Genomic DNA, 18875 nt, shown 5'->3' with positions numbered 1-18875 from the left:
AGGCTGGCGGCGCCGGGCTGGGCGCGCTGCAGGCTTAGCGTGCGGGCGGCAGCCTCGAGGCAGCCGTGCGCTCCTGCTCCGACGGCGCGGCGGCGGCACTGGCGACTGCCTTATATAGCGCGCCTTATCAGCCGGCCGGTAGGTGCTCGGGATACCCTCTCACTTCTTATCGGGGTTGCATGAGGCCTCCGCCCCCCGCACACACCCACTCACACCCCGCCCCTGCCCCAGTCCCCTCCCCCGGTGACCCCGCCCCGGCCGCGGGATCGCAGGGAGGAGGAGGCCCCGCTTTGCGGGAGGGTCTGGGGAGCTCCTCCCCGCCAGCCGGAGGCTGAGGCTTCTAGGCTGGAGACGTTAGATTTTGTAAAGCGAAAACGTGGACCACCGAGCCCTTCCCCCGGCCTCCAGGGATGCGTTCCACGCGCGGCGCCAGCAGGGGCGGAGGCAGGAATCCCGGAACCGGAGATTGGGGGTCACTGAGCTTTGCTTTTCTCACCCTCCGTCCGGAAAAGCCTCACCCCGGCTTTAGGGCCCCCTCCCCTTGAAAGGCCACACTCAGCCCCCTCCTTCGACAGTCCCGGGGCCTCTGCATATCCCCAGACTTAAAAGCCGTCTATTAGAATTTCCCCCGCAGCTCTGACCCTCTCACGTTTCCCGGAGGTTGGCGGGATCCCGCCGCTGCCCATTTTCTCCGCGGGAATTGCCACCCGACGGGGGGCGGGGCGCGATCTCCGCTCTGCAGAGACAATGGGCGAGCCGCCAGCGCGGCGCCGCCAGGGGGCGCTTCAGCCCCAGGTTCGGCCTGGTCTCTGCGCTCTGCGGGATTCTCCGGGTCGGCCTGGGCCCCACCCGGGCCCGGGAGATGAGCCTGGAGGGTTGCCTTTGGGAAGGCGACTTTCGGGGCACAGTGGGCTTGCAAGCTGCTGGGTTGGGACCACCCCCTGCCCCCCACTTCCCAGTTCAGGCCCAGGCGCGCAGGGTGGAGGGAGGCCGGTCTGAGCCTCCGTTACCTTGTTTTTGAGGAGCTTTGGTGGTGCGGTGGTTAAGCGCTGGGCTGCTAACCAAAAAGTCGGCTGTCCGAACCCACCAGCTGCTCCGCGTGAGAGAAAGATGTGGAAAGATGTGGCAGTCTGCTTCCTGAAGATTTACAGCCTTGGAAAGCCTATGGGGGCAGTTCTACTCTGCCCTCTAGGGTCACTATGAGTCGGAACCGACTCGATGACAATGAGTTTGGGTTTTTTGTTTGTTCATGTCGTTCTCAGGGTCTTTGGGTCCCTGAGCGCTTGTCCGGTGCCAGGGCGCGCAGTCTTCGGGGGCAGGGGGAGCAGTTCTGTCGGAGACGGCGGGGAGGTCCTTACCGGATAAGCGGTGGATGGGTGGATGGGTGGGGGTAGGGGACTTAGGAGCAGGGATCGGCGCAGCCGGGGTTGGGGCGGTTTCCTGTGCAGACATTGGCGCGGTTCGTGCAAACCTGAGATCTCGTATACTGATGTTCAGAGAAGAAACTGTCCAAAGATAACCCAGGCAGTTTGGAAGACAGGCGTCCTTCCAGGGCGCTTTGGCTTAACGCCGATTCTTTCTCATTACGCCTCCAGTTCGCCCCGCCTAAATCCTGAGTGTGGGGCCCTCGAGATTGGTTTTGGGGAAGAGCCACCGTGGTCGGGCGCAAAGGCGATGGGAGGGCACGCGGTGGGGAGACACGGGAGGGAGGAGCGAGCGAGGCCCGATGAATTTCAACGAGCAGAGGCCAAAGGCAAGCGCTGCGCGGTGAATGGCATTAATTACGGCGGGCACAGAGAATGTCACCGGGAAAGTCTTTACAAAAAGACATCATCTCCAGGCTTTGGAGACCAGGGACCCCCACAGTAAGTGTCTTGGTTCAGAAAGCAGTGGCTTCTGTTCAACCTAATTACCTCCCCCCTGTGGCCTTAAATCGCCCGCGGCTCCTATTAAACGTAATTACCCTTTCCTTCAGCTTTCGTTGGAAAAATCCTGGATAAATGCAGGGCACCGAGGATGGCAGTGGCTGCACTGGGGGACGTGCCCCAAATCGGGCTGAGCTGGGGGACTGCGGCTCTGGCTCTGCAACCTCCCCCCCCCCCCGCTAGGGGCACGATGAGGAAGAGAGTGACTTTCGGGTGATCACGGGGCTCAGGGGGTGGCCAGTGTGCTGGAGGAGGGGGCTTCCGGTGCCCCTGCCCCTGTTCTAAGCACTTTGTGAGGATTCTCACCTTAAATCTCACAAGGACCCCCATGGTGTTCTGTATCCTCGCATTTCACAGGTGGGGAATGGAGGCCCACAAAAGCGGCACTGTGGTGAAGCTGGGATTTGAACCCCGGCAGCCAGGCTTGCAAATCGACGCTATACTGCACGGACGCGGGGAGGCAGTGTGGCCTCATGGTGGGAGCTGGGCTCCTGGTCAGACATATTGCAGCTGGGGTCTGTGGCTAGCCACTCCCTGGGCGGGTCCCTAACCCTCTGGACCTGTTGCCCCCCACCCCCATACTTGCTTCCTGGGGTCTTCTGGAGGAGCCGACAAGAAGTGTCGTAAACAGTACGGGGTCTCCTACGCACCGGGCATTTCACAGTCACCGCAGCCTGCCGAGAGCTTAGGTATTAATTGCATGGTACAGATGAGGAAACTGAGGCTCACGGAGATGGCGGGAGAGGCCCAAGGCCAAGCACCCGGCGAGGATCAGCAGGGTGCCCCCCAGCCGTGGTGTTTGCTGGTGTCCCTGATCCGGTCTCCAGTGGGAAGGAGCAGGACTCCGGCCAGCAGGGGGCGCCGCAGCTAACGCTCAGCCTCTCCTGGTGCGAACCGAGGTGTCACAGAAGGTGAAGACCCTCTCCCAAACGGCTCCATGCAGCCCCCAACACCCGCAGCCCCAAGTTTGCTGCCCTGGCCTAACTTTTGTCTCTCTAGGCTGCATCTGGTATGGCCAAGGCCGGGCTGAGCCAGCGGAATGGCCCCGGTGAGAATTCATCCGGCGATTCCCAGGAGGGGTGTGAGCAGCTCGGCGAGACTGCAGGTCCCTCCCGCTGCCTGACTCAGGCCACAGAGGGCTCTGAGGGGCCCAGGCCCAGATCCCAGAAGGGCTTGGTGGCCTTGTTTTGGATTTAATGCTAGCTGCGATTTTTTAACAGTCCGTTTCCTGGAGTCTCTCTCTTCGTATGAGCGTCCTGAGGTTGCTGCTTCCTGACTGCCGAGAGCCAGAGAAATTTTCATCATTTCTAAACCCACGTGCCCAGGGCTGAGAAAATCTTCAGCTACGCATCCGGTCTTTGCACAATAGACTTTCTTTTCATTTTACAATTAGGAGTTTACACTACACTGTCGACTGTGCAGAGCCCTGGTGGCGCAGTGGTTAAGAGCTATGGCTACTAACCAAAAGATTGGCAGTTCAAATCCACCAGCCACACCTGGGAAACCCTATGGGGGCAGTTCTTCTCTGTCCTACTGGGTCTCTATGAGTCAGCACTGATTCGAAGGTGATGGGCTTGGGCTTGTGGAATGTGCTTTCTTAAGCACATGAGCGCTCCCTGAGCCCCTCCCTCAAATTCTCTATCCCCACCTCCGGCTGAGAATTACCTTGGTCTGGGTGTTGGAAAAAAATTTTATCAGAAAATAAGAATCGAAGTAGAGCTTGGCCCAGGAAGGGCCGTGAACAGCCAGATGAGGGGTCAGACCTACACAGCTGGTTCATGGCCCAGCCGGGACTGGATCTTGGGGGCCGGAACCTACTAGAACATGCATTCTTTTCCGCAAGACTTCCTGCTTCACCAAAACCCATTTTCCCCATGTTGATCTTGCTGTGAACCGTCAAGTCGATTCTGACACACAGCGACCCAATAGGACGGAGCAGAACTGCCCCAGAGGGTTTGCAAGGCTGTCATTTTTACAGAAGCAGATGGCCACATCGTTCTCCCAGTGCGTTCGAACCGCTGACCTTTCAGTTAGCAGCCAAACGCTTTAACCATTGTACCACCAGGGCTCCTTATGGCCCTTCGCCCCCGTAAGGATCATTTTTCACAAAAGAGGCCACCCAGCTCGCCCAGAAATTGGCGGGGGTCATGGCAGAGTGGAAAACGGGAAGAACTCACTGAGCCTCAGTTTCCTCGTTTGTAAAATGGCAAAAACCAAAAACCTGTGGCCATCTAGTCAATTCAGACTCACAGCGACCCTGTAGGACAGGGCTGCCCCAGAGGCTTTCCAAGGCTGTCATCTTTCCGGAAGCAGACTGCCACATCTTTCTCCTGCAGAGGGCTGGTGGGTGGCCAAGCACTTAACCACCGCGCCACCACGGCTCCTCTGTAAAAATTACAGCCTAGAAAACCCTATGGGGTAGTTCTAGTTTGTCCCACGGGGCACCTAATAACAACAAAATGTGCAGATCAGAAACCACATCACTAAGGATTGCTCAGTTGTCTCTATCCACGTACAGAGACTGCCTGAAACGGGATTGCTGGGTGTGTGATGTTGTTATTTATCTAAACGTCCCAAATGTCCCTCTCCGGCTATCCTTGCAACATTTATTACTTATTTAAAAATCTAATTACAACCTTCGGAAAGACGAATTTAATCCAAAGTGACAGAAAGCTCACCAGTACTCCCCTAGGGTGGGAGTGGAGGCCGGGGGTCAACTGGAAAGGGGCAGGAAGGAACTTTCTGGGGTAGTGGACGTGTGCTATATCTCGATTGCAGGGGTGATTCAGCTGGAGAGGACATTTGTCAGAGCTCATTGGACAGGGCCCTTAAAATGGGTGCATTTTATCTTAAATTATACCTCAGTAAAGTTGATTTACGAGCCCTGATGGCGCAGTGGTTAAGCACTCGGCTGCTAACCGAAAGGTTGGAACCCACTGGCCGCTCCGCGGGAGAAAGATGCCACAATCTGCTTCCGTAAAGATAACCGCTTAGGAAACCCTCTGGGGCAGTTCTCCTCTGTCCTGTAGGGTCGCCGTGAGTCAGAAGCGACTCAGCAGTGGTGGGTTTGGTTTAGGCTGAGTTTAAAGCTGATTCTGAACATGTTCATTGCAAAAGTAGCACCTCTTCATTGTTGAAAAATTGGAAAAGCCGGTAAAGGAAAAGAAAGAAGGCAATTCAACATCTCCTGGAATATCATCATTGCCGTATGAACCACTGTTTCTATTGCAGTGAATTTCTTTCCTGGCTTTTTCAAAGTATGTATGTATCTTTTTTAAAACAGACTTTGAATTGCAACCTTATTTTCCCCTAAAAAAAAAACAAACAAAAACCAGTTGCCATCAAGTCGGACTCTGCAAGTCAAAACAGATCTGTGTTCTATAGGGTTTTCAGTGGCAGATTTTTCAGAAGTAGCTCACCAGACCTTTCTTCCGAGGTGCCTCTGTGTGGATTTGAACCACCAGCCTTTCCGTTAGCAGTCGAGCACTTAACAATTTGTGTCACCCAAGGAGTCTTTATTTCCCCCTACTTGACTGTAAACATTTCTCATATTATTAGATATCCTTCTAGAACATTCTTCAAGACCAACAGATCTGTGCAAGGCACCAGGGGGGTACGATCTGTCCCCTGATCCTGCACACTTGGATCATTTCCAGTTTTCCTTCACACACCACTTCGGGAAGCACCTGGGCAGGGGATGGGAGGTCAGGGTCCTGGCCCTAACTGAGGCTCTGAATTTTGGCTGGGCGTCTTAGCTTGAAAGAGAGGCTGTTTGGGTTTTGCCTTATTTTTGAAATATAGTGTAATGATTGAACCACCAGCTGTCTGTCAGTTTGCCCGACTGTGGTGGCTTTCACGTTGCTGTGATGCTCGAAGCTATGCCACTGGTTTTTCCCCCACGGTGGACGGCTTTCAGCAGAGCTTCCAGACTGAGACAACAGAAGAAAGGCCTGGCAATCTACGTCCAAAAACCAGCCAATGAAAACCTCATGGGTCAAAACAGAATAGTGGGCAATATAGTGCTGGAAGCTGAGCCCTCGGGTTGGAAGGCAGTCAGAATATACAGTGGCTGCAACGAAAGGCTCGAGCGCGCCAACAATTGTGAATCTGGTGCAGGACCGGGCAACATTTTGTTCTGTTGTGCATGGGGTCAGCATGAGTTGGAGCTGACTTATCAGCAACTAACAACAAAGCTTATATGAGTATTGGACAAGTCATTCCAGTTCGTTTGAAATGGCTGGGCTCAGAATTCTAGAGTTGGATGGGACCTCTGAGAAGATTTTCTTAAACCCCTTATTCTCAAATGAGCAAAATAAGAACCACAGAAGGGATGGGATTTGTCCAGATTTGTCCAGCGAGGAGCAGCAGGGAAGGGGCTAGAAGGCCCTCTGTAACATCTCCCCCCACGCCCGTCAAAACACACACACACACACACACACACACACACAGTCCAGTAAAATATTTGACTTGTAATCCAGTTTTTAAAAAACAAAATCCCATAGCTGAAGGTTCCTTTTTAAAAGCACCTGCGTAAGACGAGCCCGTTTTCCAAAAGCCTTTGCACGTGGTTTGCAATTCCTAAACCGGGTTCCCAGACCCACTCTTGTTCAATCTCAGCAACAGGCCTGTGAAGGCATCGTTGTTACCGTCACGAGCCCCGTGTTCCGGAGGAGGCTCCGGGAGGCTCCATGCTGACCCAAGGCACAGAACCAAGTAGGGGTGGAGAAAAAAAAAGTTGGGCTATTTTGGGTCTTCTTGGGGTGTGTCTCCTGGATAAACGGGAGTCATGTTGCGTCCCTAATATCACAGAGAACATATTTTCCGAAGCAGCAGTGCCCTTGGGAATGACCCCAATCTCTCGTCATTCTGTTGGGAACGCTCTATCTTCCCCCATCCCAATGTACTCAAGTAAATAGTGACTCAACCTTTTCTCAATTGGTAGCTTCCTGGTGAGTCATAAACAGTGATTTTTTTTTTTTTTTTTTTGACTTACGTGTTTGATTTTGTTCAGTAGCAAGGAGTAGACATCCTATTGGAAGTGTTGCTTTCATGTGCGAAGCTGAGAAGCAAACTGATTCCAGGTCACAGACAGCAGCCCTTCGAGGAATCATGCATATCTTGCACAAGTCCAGTTTGGGCCCAATGTTCCACTGTTTAGTTGAGTGCCTGCTCTAGGTCAGACACTGTGTGTGTGTGTGAGAGTGTGCGTATGTGTGAGCATGCACATACGTGTTCGTGTGTGTGCACCATGCATGTGTGCGCATGCAGGTAGTGTGTGCTCTGTCATGGGAGTGTGTGTGCATGAGTGTGTCCGTGAGTGTGATCCGTGGCCTTTCAGCATAACTCTGAGGGTACTAGCTCCGTTTTACAGATGAGTAAGTGGAGGCTCAGAAAGGGAGCCCCTCCTTTGCAGCACACACTCTAATTGTCATAAATTAATTATCTGTGTGATGATTTGTTCAGTATTTGCCTCCGCCTGGTGTCTGGGCGGCCCACAGGGAGGTGAATGTCTTGACCACTGCCCGTACCCACCCCCACCCCCGAGCCCAGCACAGCTCTGGCCTGTGATGGCGTCATTCATGTTTGTTAAGTGAAAGAGCAGAAAAGGAAGATGGCGCAGAGGACAGAAGGACGGCAGCGTCGCCAGCCTCCCGGGACTTCTGGCCCTGCCTTTCTGGGGGGTCGGTGGTGACCAGAGATATTTCTGTTTTGAGGCATTTAAACAGATGCTCCACGAGGTTCCGGCTAGGGTTTCTGGCCACACATACCACAGATCAAGGGGCTGGAGATTCCTGCCAAGGCTCCCGTGGTGCCCCGGGCCACATCCACCATCCACCGGCTTCCCCATCTAGGAAATGGGACCGCATCGTGCTGCCCTGGGGGACGGTGGCGGGGGCGTGAGAGTGCGAGAGCCTCGGGAAGTGGCCGGAGCTCCTGGGGCCCAGGGGGGCGAGGCCCAGAGGGACTGGGACCAGGGTGCCGGACACCCTCTGGGCCTGGGAGAATGGGGCTGTCATATCAGCCCCAACTCAAACCTCTAGGATACAAAAAGGAAGGGGCCTCTTCCCAGAGCCTCATCCAGGCTGCTGGGGACACGGCGGTCATACTCGGCCTTGCCACTAGGGACTCCTGTCCCCACGAGGCTGTCGCCGCCCCGCCTTCCATCCCGGCGAGCTCTTCCCCCACCCCTAGACCCGATGATGTCAGGTGGTTCCCCATCCATCAGTCTGTCCATCCATCCATCCATCCATCCATCCATCCATCCGTCTGTCCGTTGGGTCTGTCGTCTTCCTTCCTGCCTCTCTAGGACCCAGGCCGTGCTGTGGGTCTCACCACAGCCCTGGGAGAAGTTAACCCCTTCTAGGACGGGAGGCTGAGACGCAGGAGGCTCCGCCGGCCCCCTCCCACCAGGAGAGGGTGGCAGCCTCCCTCCCGGGTTGTGTCTCTTCAAAATCGGGAGGGGCTCCTCCAGGTCTCTGAACTTCAGCCCTCCCACGCCTGCCCTCCGCCCTCGGCCCTGGAGGTCTTGCTCGTTCTCCGTCACTGTCTCTCTCTCTCTTCTTCACAGCCAAGCTCTGCACACCTTTGTCTGTGGATCTGTATCCTTTCCTCCCACATCTTGGCCTTGCGGGAGACCCCCTTTCTGGGAAGGCTTCCCTAGCCAGCGCCCCCCACAACCTTTCCCTGCCTCTCTGACGGCCCCCTCGCCTTAGCTGCCTTCTCTTTCCCAGCCCGACCGCCCCATGTGTTCCCTCCTCCCCACCCTGTGTGTTTCTTCTCTCCCCGCCGTCCCCGTGCCCTCTCCTCATCCCCCCAACACGTCCCCTTCTCTCCGTCCACATCATCATCATCCTTCCCCTGATCTCTGTGGACAATGTTCCAGTCCTGCCCACTAGCCCCACATGACTGTGGAGCAGCCACGTTTAACTTGGAGCCCAAGGATCGGACTTCGGGGCTTACGACCCCTGCGGTTCTGGGCCCCGGCTTGTGCGCAAGTCTGGAGGGCCCCTTTCTGGGGAGTGGGTCTACAGCCCCCACCAGGCTCCCAGTGCTGCTCAAAGGGACCCCAAAGGCCAAGCACCAGTGTGTGCAAGGCTGGTCCCCACAGCGGCGCAGCCTGGCCTGGCCCGCAGGGACCTTCTGGAGGTGCCCCAATACCCCATGGACACTGGGCTCCTCCAGCCCGCGGCTTCCTCCGGCTCCCCTCTGTGCGTGCAGCCTCGCACCCGGCAAGTGCTCAGTGGTCTTGGGATGAATTTCTGCGAGCGGCCAGGCTCCATGCTGCATCCTGACCACTCCGGGGGATTGCGCGATACAACCAAGCCCGTTTATTCTCTTCGGACTCAATCGCAAGGGTGGTGATGAACGCGGATTTCTGCTCAGCCCTCATCTTACCAGGAATTCTGCTTGTGTGGTTGTTCTTCGCAGCCGTGGTGTGCCACAGAAGGAGACGCTGCCTGGTCCTGCGCCATCCCCACGATCGGTTGGATAAGACGGTTGTGCTCCACAGGGTTTGCAGAGCATCTATGAACGTTCTTTCTCCAAATAAGTTCACAGTCCCAGGTTCTGGGTAACCACCACCCACTCCACACTCAACAAGCCAGTGCTCTTTGCATACAGCACCCCCTAAAAAACCCAAACCCGTTGCCATTGTGTCAATTCCGACTCATAGCAACCCTATAGGACAGAGCAGATGGGCCCCATAGGGTTTCCAAGGCTGTAAATCTTTACTAGAACTCAATCAACGGGCTTTTCTTCCTAGTCTGCCTTAGTGGGGAAGCTCCGCTGAAACCTGTTCAGCATCCTAGCAACACACAAGCTTCCACTGACAGGCGGGCGGTGGCTGTGCATGAGGTACATTGATGGAGAGTCAAAGCCGGGTCTCCTGCATGGAAGGGGAGAGTTCTACCACAGAACCACCGCAGCCTCACGGGGACTCAGCTAGCCCGGCTCACCCCCTGAGGGTGTGGGTTACTGGGGCGGGGGCACCTGGACGTGGGCCAGGGAGGGCCAGTAATGGTGGGGGCCTGCGGCGTCAGTGCAGAAAACCTTGGCCGCTCGGCAGAGCTTCCTCGTCAGGGTCTGATTCCCACGGTTTCCATGTTTGTTTTAAGGGTTCCTTCCAGAAGTTTCTTCACTAAAGAGTTGGAGTCAGTCATCTCTGCTCTCCTTGAACTTGAACTAGAGATCAGTGACCCCAAATGTGTTGATGCAATGTCGCTGGTGAGGCGTGGCCGAGATTTCCGCCTCCTCTGTCTGCTGGCCTCACCCCCCTGGCATGCCGGAGCCTGCCGTTGGTGGTGGCTGGCAGCTGAGGCACGTGACGCCAGTCCTGGAGACCCCCAGGGACCATGCCCACCACGCAGTCCCCGCGCCCTGCCTCCTGATGTTTGCACAGGGCTGTTCTCTGCAAGGCAGAAACGTGGCCCTTGCATTTGATCCCTTCCTCTTTGGCTGTGAATCGCCACAGCCCCCAGGGTCAGCATCTGCAAGGGGAACAATGGCATTTATTGGGCCCCTTTGCACTAGACCATTTACCAAAAGGTTGGCAGATCGAACCAACCCAGCAGCACCATGGAAGAAAGAACTGGCGATCTGCTTCTGCAAAGATCAGAGCCAAGGAAACCCTATAGAGCAGTTCTACTCTGACACACATGGGGTCACCGTGAGTCGGAATCGACTCAACAGCAACTTTTTTTTCTTCTTTTTTTAACTGTGAGCCAGATTTTACTGGGTGAGCTCCAGTCCTTAAGCTTTCCCCACGGGGTGGGGGACAGTATTATTGCCCAAAGCCACACGACCAGTAAGTGGCAGGGTGGGGATTCGAACACAGAACTCTTGGGCTCTCTATGAGCTTCTTGTGGTTGCTGTAACAAAGTGCCACAAACTGGGTGGCTCCAAACAACAGAAACGTATTCTCTCAGGGTTCTGGGGGCCACAAGTCCAAAATCCAGGTGCTAGCAGGGTTGACTCCTTCTGAAGGCTCAGAGGGAGAAGCCGTCCCCTGCCTCTCTCCCAGCTTCTGTGGCTGCTGGCAGCCCTTGGTGCTCCTGGGCTGGTAGACGCGGCCCTCCAAGATCTGCCTTTGTCCCCACACCGCCATCTTCCATCTGTGTGTGTCCTGTCCCTTGTTCTTCTCTTAGAAGGACACTTGTCATTGGATTTTTGAGCCCATCCTAATCCACAGTGATGAAATCCTTACCTTAATTGCATCTATGAAGGTTCTTTCTGCAAGTAAGTTCACAGTCCGGAGTTCCAGGTGGACACAACTTGCTACACACTCAACAAAGCGATGCCTGTTCCATACAGTACCCCAAACCCATTGCCATCTAGTCATTCCGACTCATAGTGACTCTATAGGACAGAGTAGAATTGCCCTATAGGGTTTCCAAGGCTGTAAGCTTTGTGGAGAAACCCTGGTGACGTAGTGATTAAGAGCTATGGCTGCTCATCGAAAGGTCAACTGTTTGAATCCAGCAGGTGCTCCTTGGAAACCCTATGGGACAGTTCTACTCTGTCCTCTCGGGTCACCGTGATTTGGAATCAACTTGACGGCAACAGGTGTTGGTTTAATCCTTATGGAGGCAGACTGCCACATCTTTCTCCCGAGGAGCATCTGGTGGGTTTGAACTGCCGAACTTTCAGTTAGCAGCTGAGTGCTTAACCACTGTGCCACCAGGGCTCCTCCATACAGCACACTGACCCCCAAATAAGGTAGCTACCTCTTTGCCAAAGAGAAAGATATCCGGCAGGCCGGCTCCCGGAGCATCCTAGAGAAAAGACTGAGGGGACCGGGTCCTCGGGGCAGCAGCCTCTAGGCAGCTGGACCCACAAGGGTGCAGACAGACGGGTTGCCCAGCAGAGCTGAGGTGCTTCCTGGAATGGGTTTATTGAGATGCTCCCGTCCAGGCACCCCTGGGAGCCGAGGGGATCTGACAGCCTTGTCTCCAGCGGCCAGGCGGGCTTACAAAGCTGTCTCCAGCCCCTCCACCCCGAGGCACGGCCATACCACTGTCACCCGCCCATCAGGCGAAACTAGCCATGTTTGGAACTCGATCCTCCCGTGGCAGGTGAGACCTGGGAAGAGAAGGTGGCACTTGTTTATTCTGCTTCTCTTCCCTCCTCCCCGTGAAATCACAGAAGGTACGCCTATTTGGAAACCAGGGTCCCCGCCGTGTCCCTTCAAGAGGACAGACTGCCAGGAACCAGGCAGCGGGGCCTCTGGCTTCCTTTCTGCGGCCCCCTGTTTTCTCAAACCTTCCTCCTTCCCCAGTTCACCTGGAAAGTCAGAGGAGACTCTGGCAGAAGCACAAATGGCCAATAAGCATAAGAATGTTCGAGCCCAGAAGTAACCAAAGACATGCAAATTGAGGGGAGGAGCTTTCCTTTTCAACTCGCAAATCCACAAAGGCTTAGAGAAGAAGTCCTGCCAGGTAGAGGTACCCAGGTGTGGAAGCACCCTCCCTGCTGGAATAAACCCCTCTGGGCAGGGTTTGGTGAGAGCGGCAGCTCAGAAACACCCACCCGGCCAGCCCAGGCCCCCCAAGGGCTCCTCCGGTATCCATGCCGGTCCCAATTTCCCAGAAAGCCAAAGTCTCCTTAGTTCCTGTCAGGGCCCAGGAAGCCCTGCCTGATGCCCGTGAACCTCACCGAACTATGTCTGCTTTCTCGGGAGCAAGAGTGCAGGGCCCGGCCTCGGGGGCTCACGCTGCCCCCCGGCCTCTTGCACAGGACCTGGTCCAGCGTCTGCTCATGGTCAGACCCAACAAATAAACGGATCTCACACTGTTTACCATGGTAATTCTCCTTCTGGGAGTGTAACGTCAAGAAATTCCTTCGGGAAATGGGCAAAGATGTTCACTGGAGTTTAGAGTAGAGGTTGGCAAACTTTTTCTGTAAAAGAAAAAAACAAAACAAAACAATTGTGGTCAAGTCAACTCCGACTCATGGCAACCCCATGCGTTGCAGAGTAGAACTGTGTTCCACAGGGTTTTCAATGGCTGGTTTTCGGAAGCAGATTGCCAGGACTTTCTTCCGAGGCACCTCTGGATAGACTCAAACCCTCAACCTTTCAGTTATCAGCTAGCATGTTAACCTTGAACCTCCAGCCTTTCAGTTCGCAGTTGAGCGCTTAACTGTTTGCATCACCTAGGGATGTCCAGATAGTAAATAGCTTCAGCTTCACGGGCCTCACCGTCTCTGTCGCAACGACTCAGCTTTGCAGTGGTAGCAATGCAACAGTCATAGACAACATGAGAACAAGTGGCCACAGCTGTGTGCCAATAAAACTTTATTCGTGAACACTGAAAGTGCATTTCATATAATTTTCACGTGTTGCAAAATATGATTCTTTTGACTTTTTTCCCCAGCCATTAAAAAAAAGTAAGAAACAGACCCACATAAATGGAAAAACATACCATGCTCATGGATAGGTAGACTCAACATTGTGAAAATGTCAGTTCTACCCAAAGCAATCTACAAATACAATGCAATCTCGATCCAAATACCAACAGTGTTCTTTAAAAAGATGGAAAACTAATCATTAACTTTATCTGGAGAGGAAAGAGCCCCAGATAAGTAAAGCTCTATTGAACAAGAAGAATAAAGTAGGAGGACTCGCACTACCCGACCTCAGAACCTGCTATACAGCTACGGTAGTCAAAACAGACAGATACATTGACCAATGGAACAGAATTGAGAACCCAGATGTAAATCCATCCACCTACGGTCACCTGATCTTTGACAAGGGCCCAAAGTCCATCAAATGGGGAAAAGGTAGTCTTTTTAACAAATGGTGCTGGCAAAACTGGATGTCCACCTGCAAAAAAATGAAACAGGACCCATACCTCACACCATACACAAAGTCTAATTCAAAATGGATCAAAGACCTAAATACAAAACCAAAAACTATAAAAGTCATAGAAGAAAAAATAGGGCCAATGCTAGACGCCCTAATACATGGCATTAACAGGATACAAACCATAACTAACAACACACAAACTCCAGAAGATAAGCTACATAACTGGGATCGTCTAAAAATTAAACACTTATGCTCATCAAAAGACTTCACCAAAAGAGTAGAAAGAGAACCTACAGACTGGGAAAATTTTTTGGCTATGACAAATCTGACAGAGGCCTAATCTCTAAAATCTACAGGAAAATCCAACACCTCTACAACAAAAAGACAAATAATCCAATTAAAAAATGGGCAAAGGATATGAACAGACACTTCACCAAAGAAGACATTCAAATACCTAACAGATACATGAGGAAATGCTCGCGATCAGTAGCCATTAGAGAAACGCAAATCGAAACCACAATGAAATAGCATCTCACCTCAACATTACTGGCACGAATCAAAAAATCAGAAAATGACAAATGTTGGAGAGGCTGCGGAGAGATCGGAACTCTTATGCACTGCTGGTGGGAATGCAAAATGATACAACCATTTTGGAAAACAATATGGCAGTTCCTCAAAAAGCTAGAAATAGAAATACCATATGATCCAGCAATCCCACTCCTAAGAACATATTCTAGAGAAATAAGGGCTGTCACACAAATAAACATAAGCACACCCATGTTCATGGCAGCGTTGTTCACAATAGCAAAAAGATGGAAACAACCTAGATGCCCATCAACAGATGAATGGATAAACAAACTACGGTACACACACACAATGGAGTATTATGCAATGAGAAAGAACAATGATGAATCTGTGAAGCATCTCACAACATGGATGAATCTGGAGGTTATTATGCTGAGTGAAATAAGTCAATCACGAAAGGACAAATATTGCATGAGACCTCTGCTATAAAAACTCATGGAAAGTTCTACCCATAAAAAGAAATGATCTTTGATGGTTGTGAGGGAGGGGAGGAGTGGGAGTGGAAAAACACTACGTAGACAATAGATAAGTGGTAACTCTCGTGAAGGGTAAGACGGTGCACAATACTGGGGAAGTCAGCACAACTTGTCCAAGGCAAGGTCATAGAAGCTCCATAGTCACTTCCAAACTCCCTGAGGGACCGAATTACTTGGGCTAAAGGCAGTGGGGACCATGGTCTCAGGGAACATGTAGCTCAATTGACATAACATAGTTTATAAAGAAAATGTTCTACATTCTACTTTGGTGAGTAGCTTCTGGGGTCTTAAAAGCCTGCGAGCAGCCATCTAAGATACTCCCCTGGTCTCACCTCTTCGGAAGCAAGGGAGAATAAAGAAAACCAAAGACAGAAGGGAAAGATTAGTCCAAAGGACTAATGGACCACAACTACCCCAGCCTCCACCAGACTGAGTCCAGCACAACTAGATGGTGCCCGGCTACCACCACTGACTGCTCTGACAGGGATCACAATAGAGGGTCCCGGACAGAGCTGGAGAAAAATGTAGAACAAAATTCTAACCCAAAAAAAAAAAAAAAAAAAAGATGAAACTTACTGCTCTGACAGGAACTGGAGAAACCCTGAGAGCACCGAGAGTATGGCCCCCGGACACTCTTTTAGCTCAGTACCGAAGTCACTCCCGAGGTTCACACTTCAGCCAAAGATTAGACAGCCCCATCAAACAAAACAAGACTAAATGGGCACACAGCCCAGGGGCAAGGACGGGAAGGCAGGAGGGGACAGGAAAGCTGGTAACAGGGAACCCAAGATCGAGAAGGGGAGAGTGTTGACATGTTATGGAGTTGGCAACCAATGTCACAGAACAATATGTGTATTAATTGTTTAATGAGCAACTACTTTGCTCTGTAAACCTTCATCTAAAGTACAATAAAAAATAAAATAAAATAAAAACTGTGAAAACCAAGGCCCAGAAAAAAAAAAATGTAAGAAATATTTATAGCTTGTGGACTGCGCAACCACAAGAGGCAGAGGGCTGGATTTTTGGAGGAGCAAACGGATTGGAAAAACCTAAAATGTTCAACAATACGGAGCTGGTTAAATAAGTCAGGGTGCATCCAAACCATCACGCCCTCAACTAAAATTGTCACAATATAAGGCTAAATGAAAAAACAAGAAGCACAACGAAATATACCGTACAATTCTGATTTTGTAAAAGCAAACAAAAAAGAACCAAGCAAGCATAGAAATACCTTTAGAAAAACCAATAAGAGAATCATCCATTTTATTTCGTGTTTTTATATGCCTCTGCTGTTTCCTCCACCGCCTATCTACCAATTTGTCATACTGTGGTGGCTTCTGTGCTGCTGCGATCCGGGCAGCTATGCCACCTGTATCTCAAATACCAGCAGGGTCACCCATGGCGGATGGGTTTCAGCGGAGCTTCCAGACTAAGACAGGCTAGGAAGAAGGACCTGGCAGTCTACTTCCAAAAAAAGTTAGCCTGTGAAAACATTATGAATAGCAGCGGAACACTGTCTGATACAGTGCTGGAAGATGAGCCCCCTGGGTTGGAAGGCACTCGGAATGCACAGTGGCCACAACAACGGACTTGAGTGCGCGAACGACTGTGAAGATGGCCCAGGACCGGGCAACGTGTCCTTCCGTTGCGCACGGGTTGCCATGAGCCAGAGCCGACTCGACAGCGACTGACAACCACAACAAAAGCTTCTTCCTGCATTTTCTGCGCTGGAGGTGGGTCGCTTCTATAACCACAACACAAAAGCTATTAGCCCAGTGAACGGTATTTTTGAAAAGTTACCTTGAAGCAACAGACAAAGGTGTCCGGTGGGCTGGTTGAACGACTCCAGTCAGTGACTCTGAAACGCCACATCAACATCGAGTGGCCACTCCGGGGGATGTCAGTGTGGCTCCAGTGTTCAAAGGTGTGCAGACAGGGCCATCTTACATGTCCCTAAATGTCACCTTCCTCCCAAACAAATCCCCGGGGCCCTCAGACAATGGCCTCTACTCAGGCTCTGCCAACTGGAACCTTCCTGGTGTTTTGCTTCAAGGGTCAGCGAAGCTGCCCTCTGGAGATGGAATCTGCCGTCCTCTCGGGCACCCAGGGCGGTGACCCCACCGTGCCGCCCGCTCGCCCACCGCTGCTCTGTGCTTGTGAAGGAGGCTTTCAACTTTGTCAAATGCTTTCACAGCCCCTGGTGGTGTCTTCTCCAGAGGGCTCCCTGAAATTCTCGGAGGCCTGTCAAACCCCGCGAATCCGCGAGAGCTTTGATTTACAGGACAGATGTTTGCCAGCCGGCACTTGGAAGGCCCCAGGAAGGCGGGGTGGAATTAAATAAGAATAGGGTTGACAGCTCCCAAAAGGTGGCATATCTCCCCTCTAATTCCTTGACGCCCAGTATGGCTCAGAGGTCGGGGCTGTTAATGGGGAGGGAACAAATTGGGGGCTGCCACCTGTGGTTCAGCCAAGTGGGGGCTGGAGGGGAACCCCTTCTACAGTTCAGGAGCTGGCCTACTCAGTGGCCGACAGAGCCAGGTGTGCTCCGGGGTCTGATGCCTACCTGTTCTGTGTTGCTTCAGGGCCACTCTGAACCTCAGTTTCCTCATCTATCCTCATCTATAACCCAGCCGCGCTGAAGTTAAATGAAATGATGCAAGCAAACAGCCGGCACCATGCTTGGCACATAGGGTTGTTGTTGTGAGCTGCCATCAAGTCGGCCCCCGAATCACGGCAACCCCATGCATGATGGAATGAAACGCTGCCCGGTCCTGTGCCAACCCCATGATTGGTTGCAGATTGGACTATTGTGATCCATCGGGTTTTCATTGGCTGATTTCATGAAGTAGATTGCCAGGCCTTTCTTCCTAGTCTGTCTTAGTCTGGAAGCTCCCCTGAAGCCTGTTCAGTTATCAGAGCAGCACGCAAGCCTCTGGCAGATGGGTGGTGGGTGCACCTGAGGTGCATTGGCTGGGAATCAAACCTGGGTCTCCCACATGGAAGGCGAGAATTCTCCCACTGAACCACCACCGCCCTCTGACACAGAGTAGGTAGGTACTGTTAGGCTCTAATTGTGTGTCCAGCAACCCAGAGGCCACCAGAGGGTTAAGCGTTGCCCTCCCTAAGAGTTTCCTTCATGGCACAGGTACCTCTGGAAGGTGGGCAGGAAGGAGACCCAGGCTCAGGAGGCTTAGTTTCAGCTTCACAGTCTCTGTGCAACCTGGGGCCCCGGGCAGCTCAGGCCCCCCGGGCAGCTCAGGCCCCCCGGGCAGCTCAGGCCCCCCGGGCAGCTCAGGCCCCTGGTACAAGGCCATTGTGCACTGTGGTACAGGCTGCGCATTGCACAAGTCCACAGATGCTGTGGTGTGCAATGTGGCAGCTCTGCCCGGATAATCGGGGGCTCAACCAAGGGGGGGCAGAGAACGCCAATCTGAGCCAACAGGACTAACAACCTATGTGTTTACTTCCTTGTTGTGTGTCTCCCACACCTGACTGTCACCTCTGGAGGTCTGGAACCTTGTCCACCCAGAGACCACTGATGGCACCGTGGTTAAGCATTCACCTACTAACCGAAAGTTAGGCAGTTCGAATCCACCAGCCGCTCCTCGGAAACCCTATGGGCAGTTCTACTCTGTCTTCTAGGGTGGCTATGAGTTGGAATCGACTCAGATGGCAATGAGTTTGGGTTTCTTTTTGCAATGCATCAAGGCACTGTGCCAGAGAAAACCAAAAAAAAAAAACCTATTGCTGTTGAGTCGATTCCAACTCATAGTGACTCTATAGGACAGAGTAAAACTGCCCCATAGAGTTTCCACGGCTGTCATTTTTACGGAGCCCTAGTGATGCAGCCGACCTACCTTTAAAAAATAAAATAGTTTTTAGGGAAAATATACACAACAAAACATACATCGCTTCAACAATTTCTACACGTACAATTCAGTGACGTTGGTCACATTCTTCAAGCTGTGCCACCTTTCTCCACAACCTTTTCCAAACTGTTTCACCATCATCAACACAAACTCACTGACCCTCCCAAACCTCTCATCTATCCTTTCGAGTTGCCATTGTCAATTTGATCACGTATAGATA

Source organism: Trichechus manatus, unplaced genomic scaffold (genome assembly GCF_000243295.1).
Source record: "Trichechus manatus latirostris isolate Lorelei unplaced genomic scaffold, TriManLat1.0 scaffold00113, whole genome shotgun sequence".
Classification (NCBI taxonomy): domain Eukaryota; kingdom Metazoa; phylum Chordata; class Mammalia; order Sirenia; family Trichechidae; genus Trichechus; species Trichechus manatus.
Note: the sequence above shows the minus strand (reverse complement) of the source record.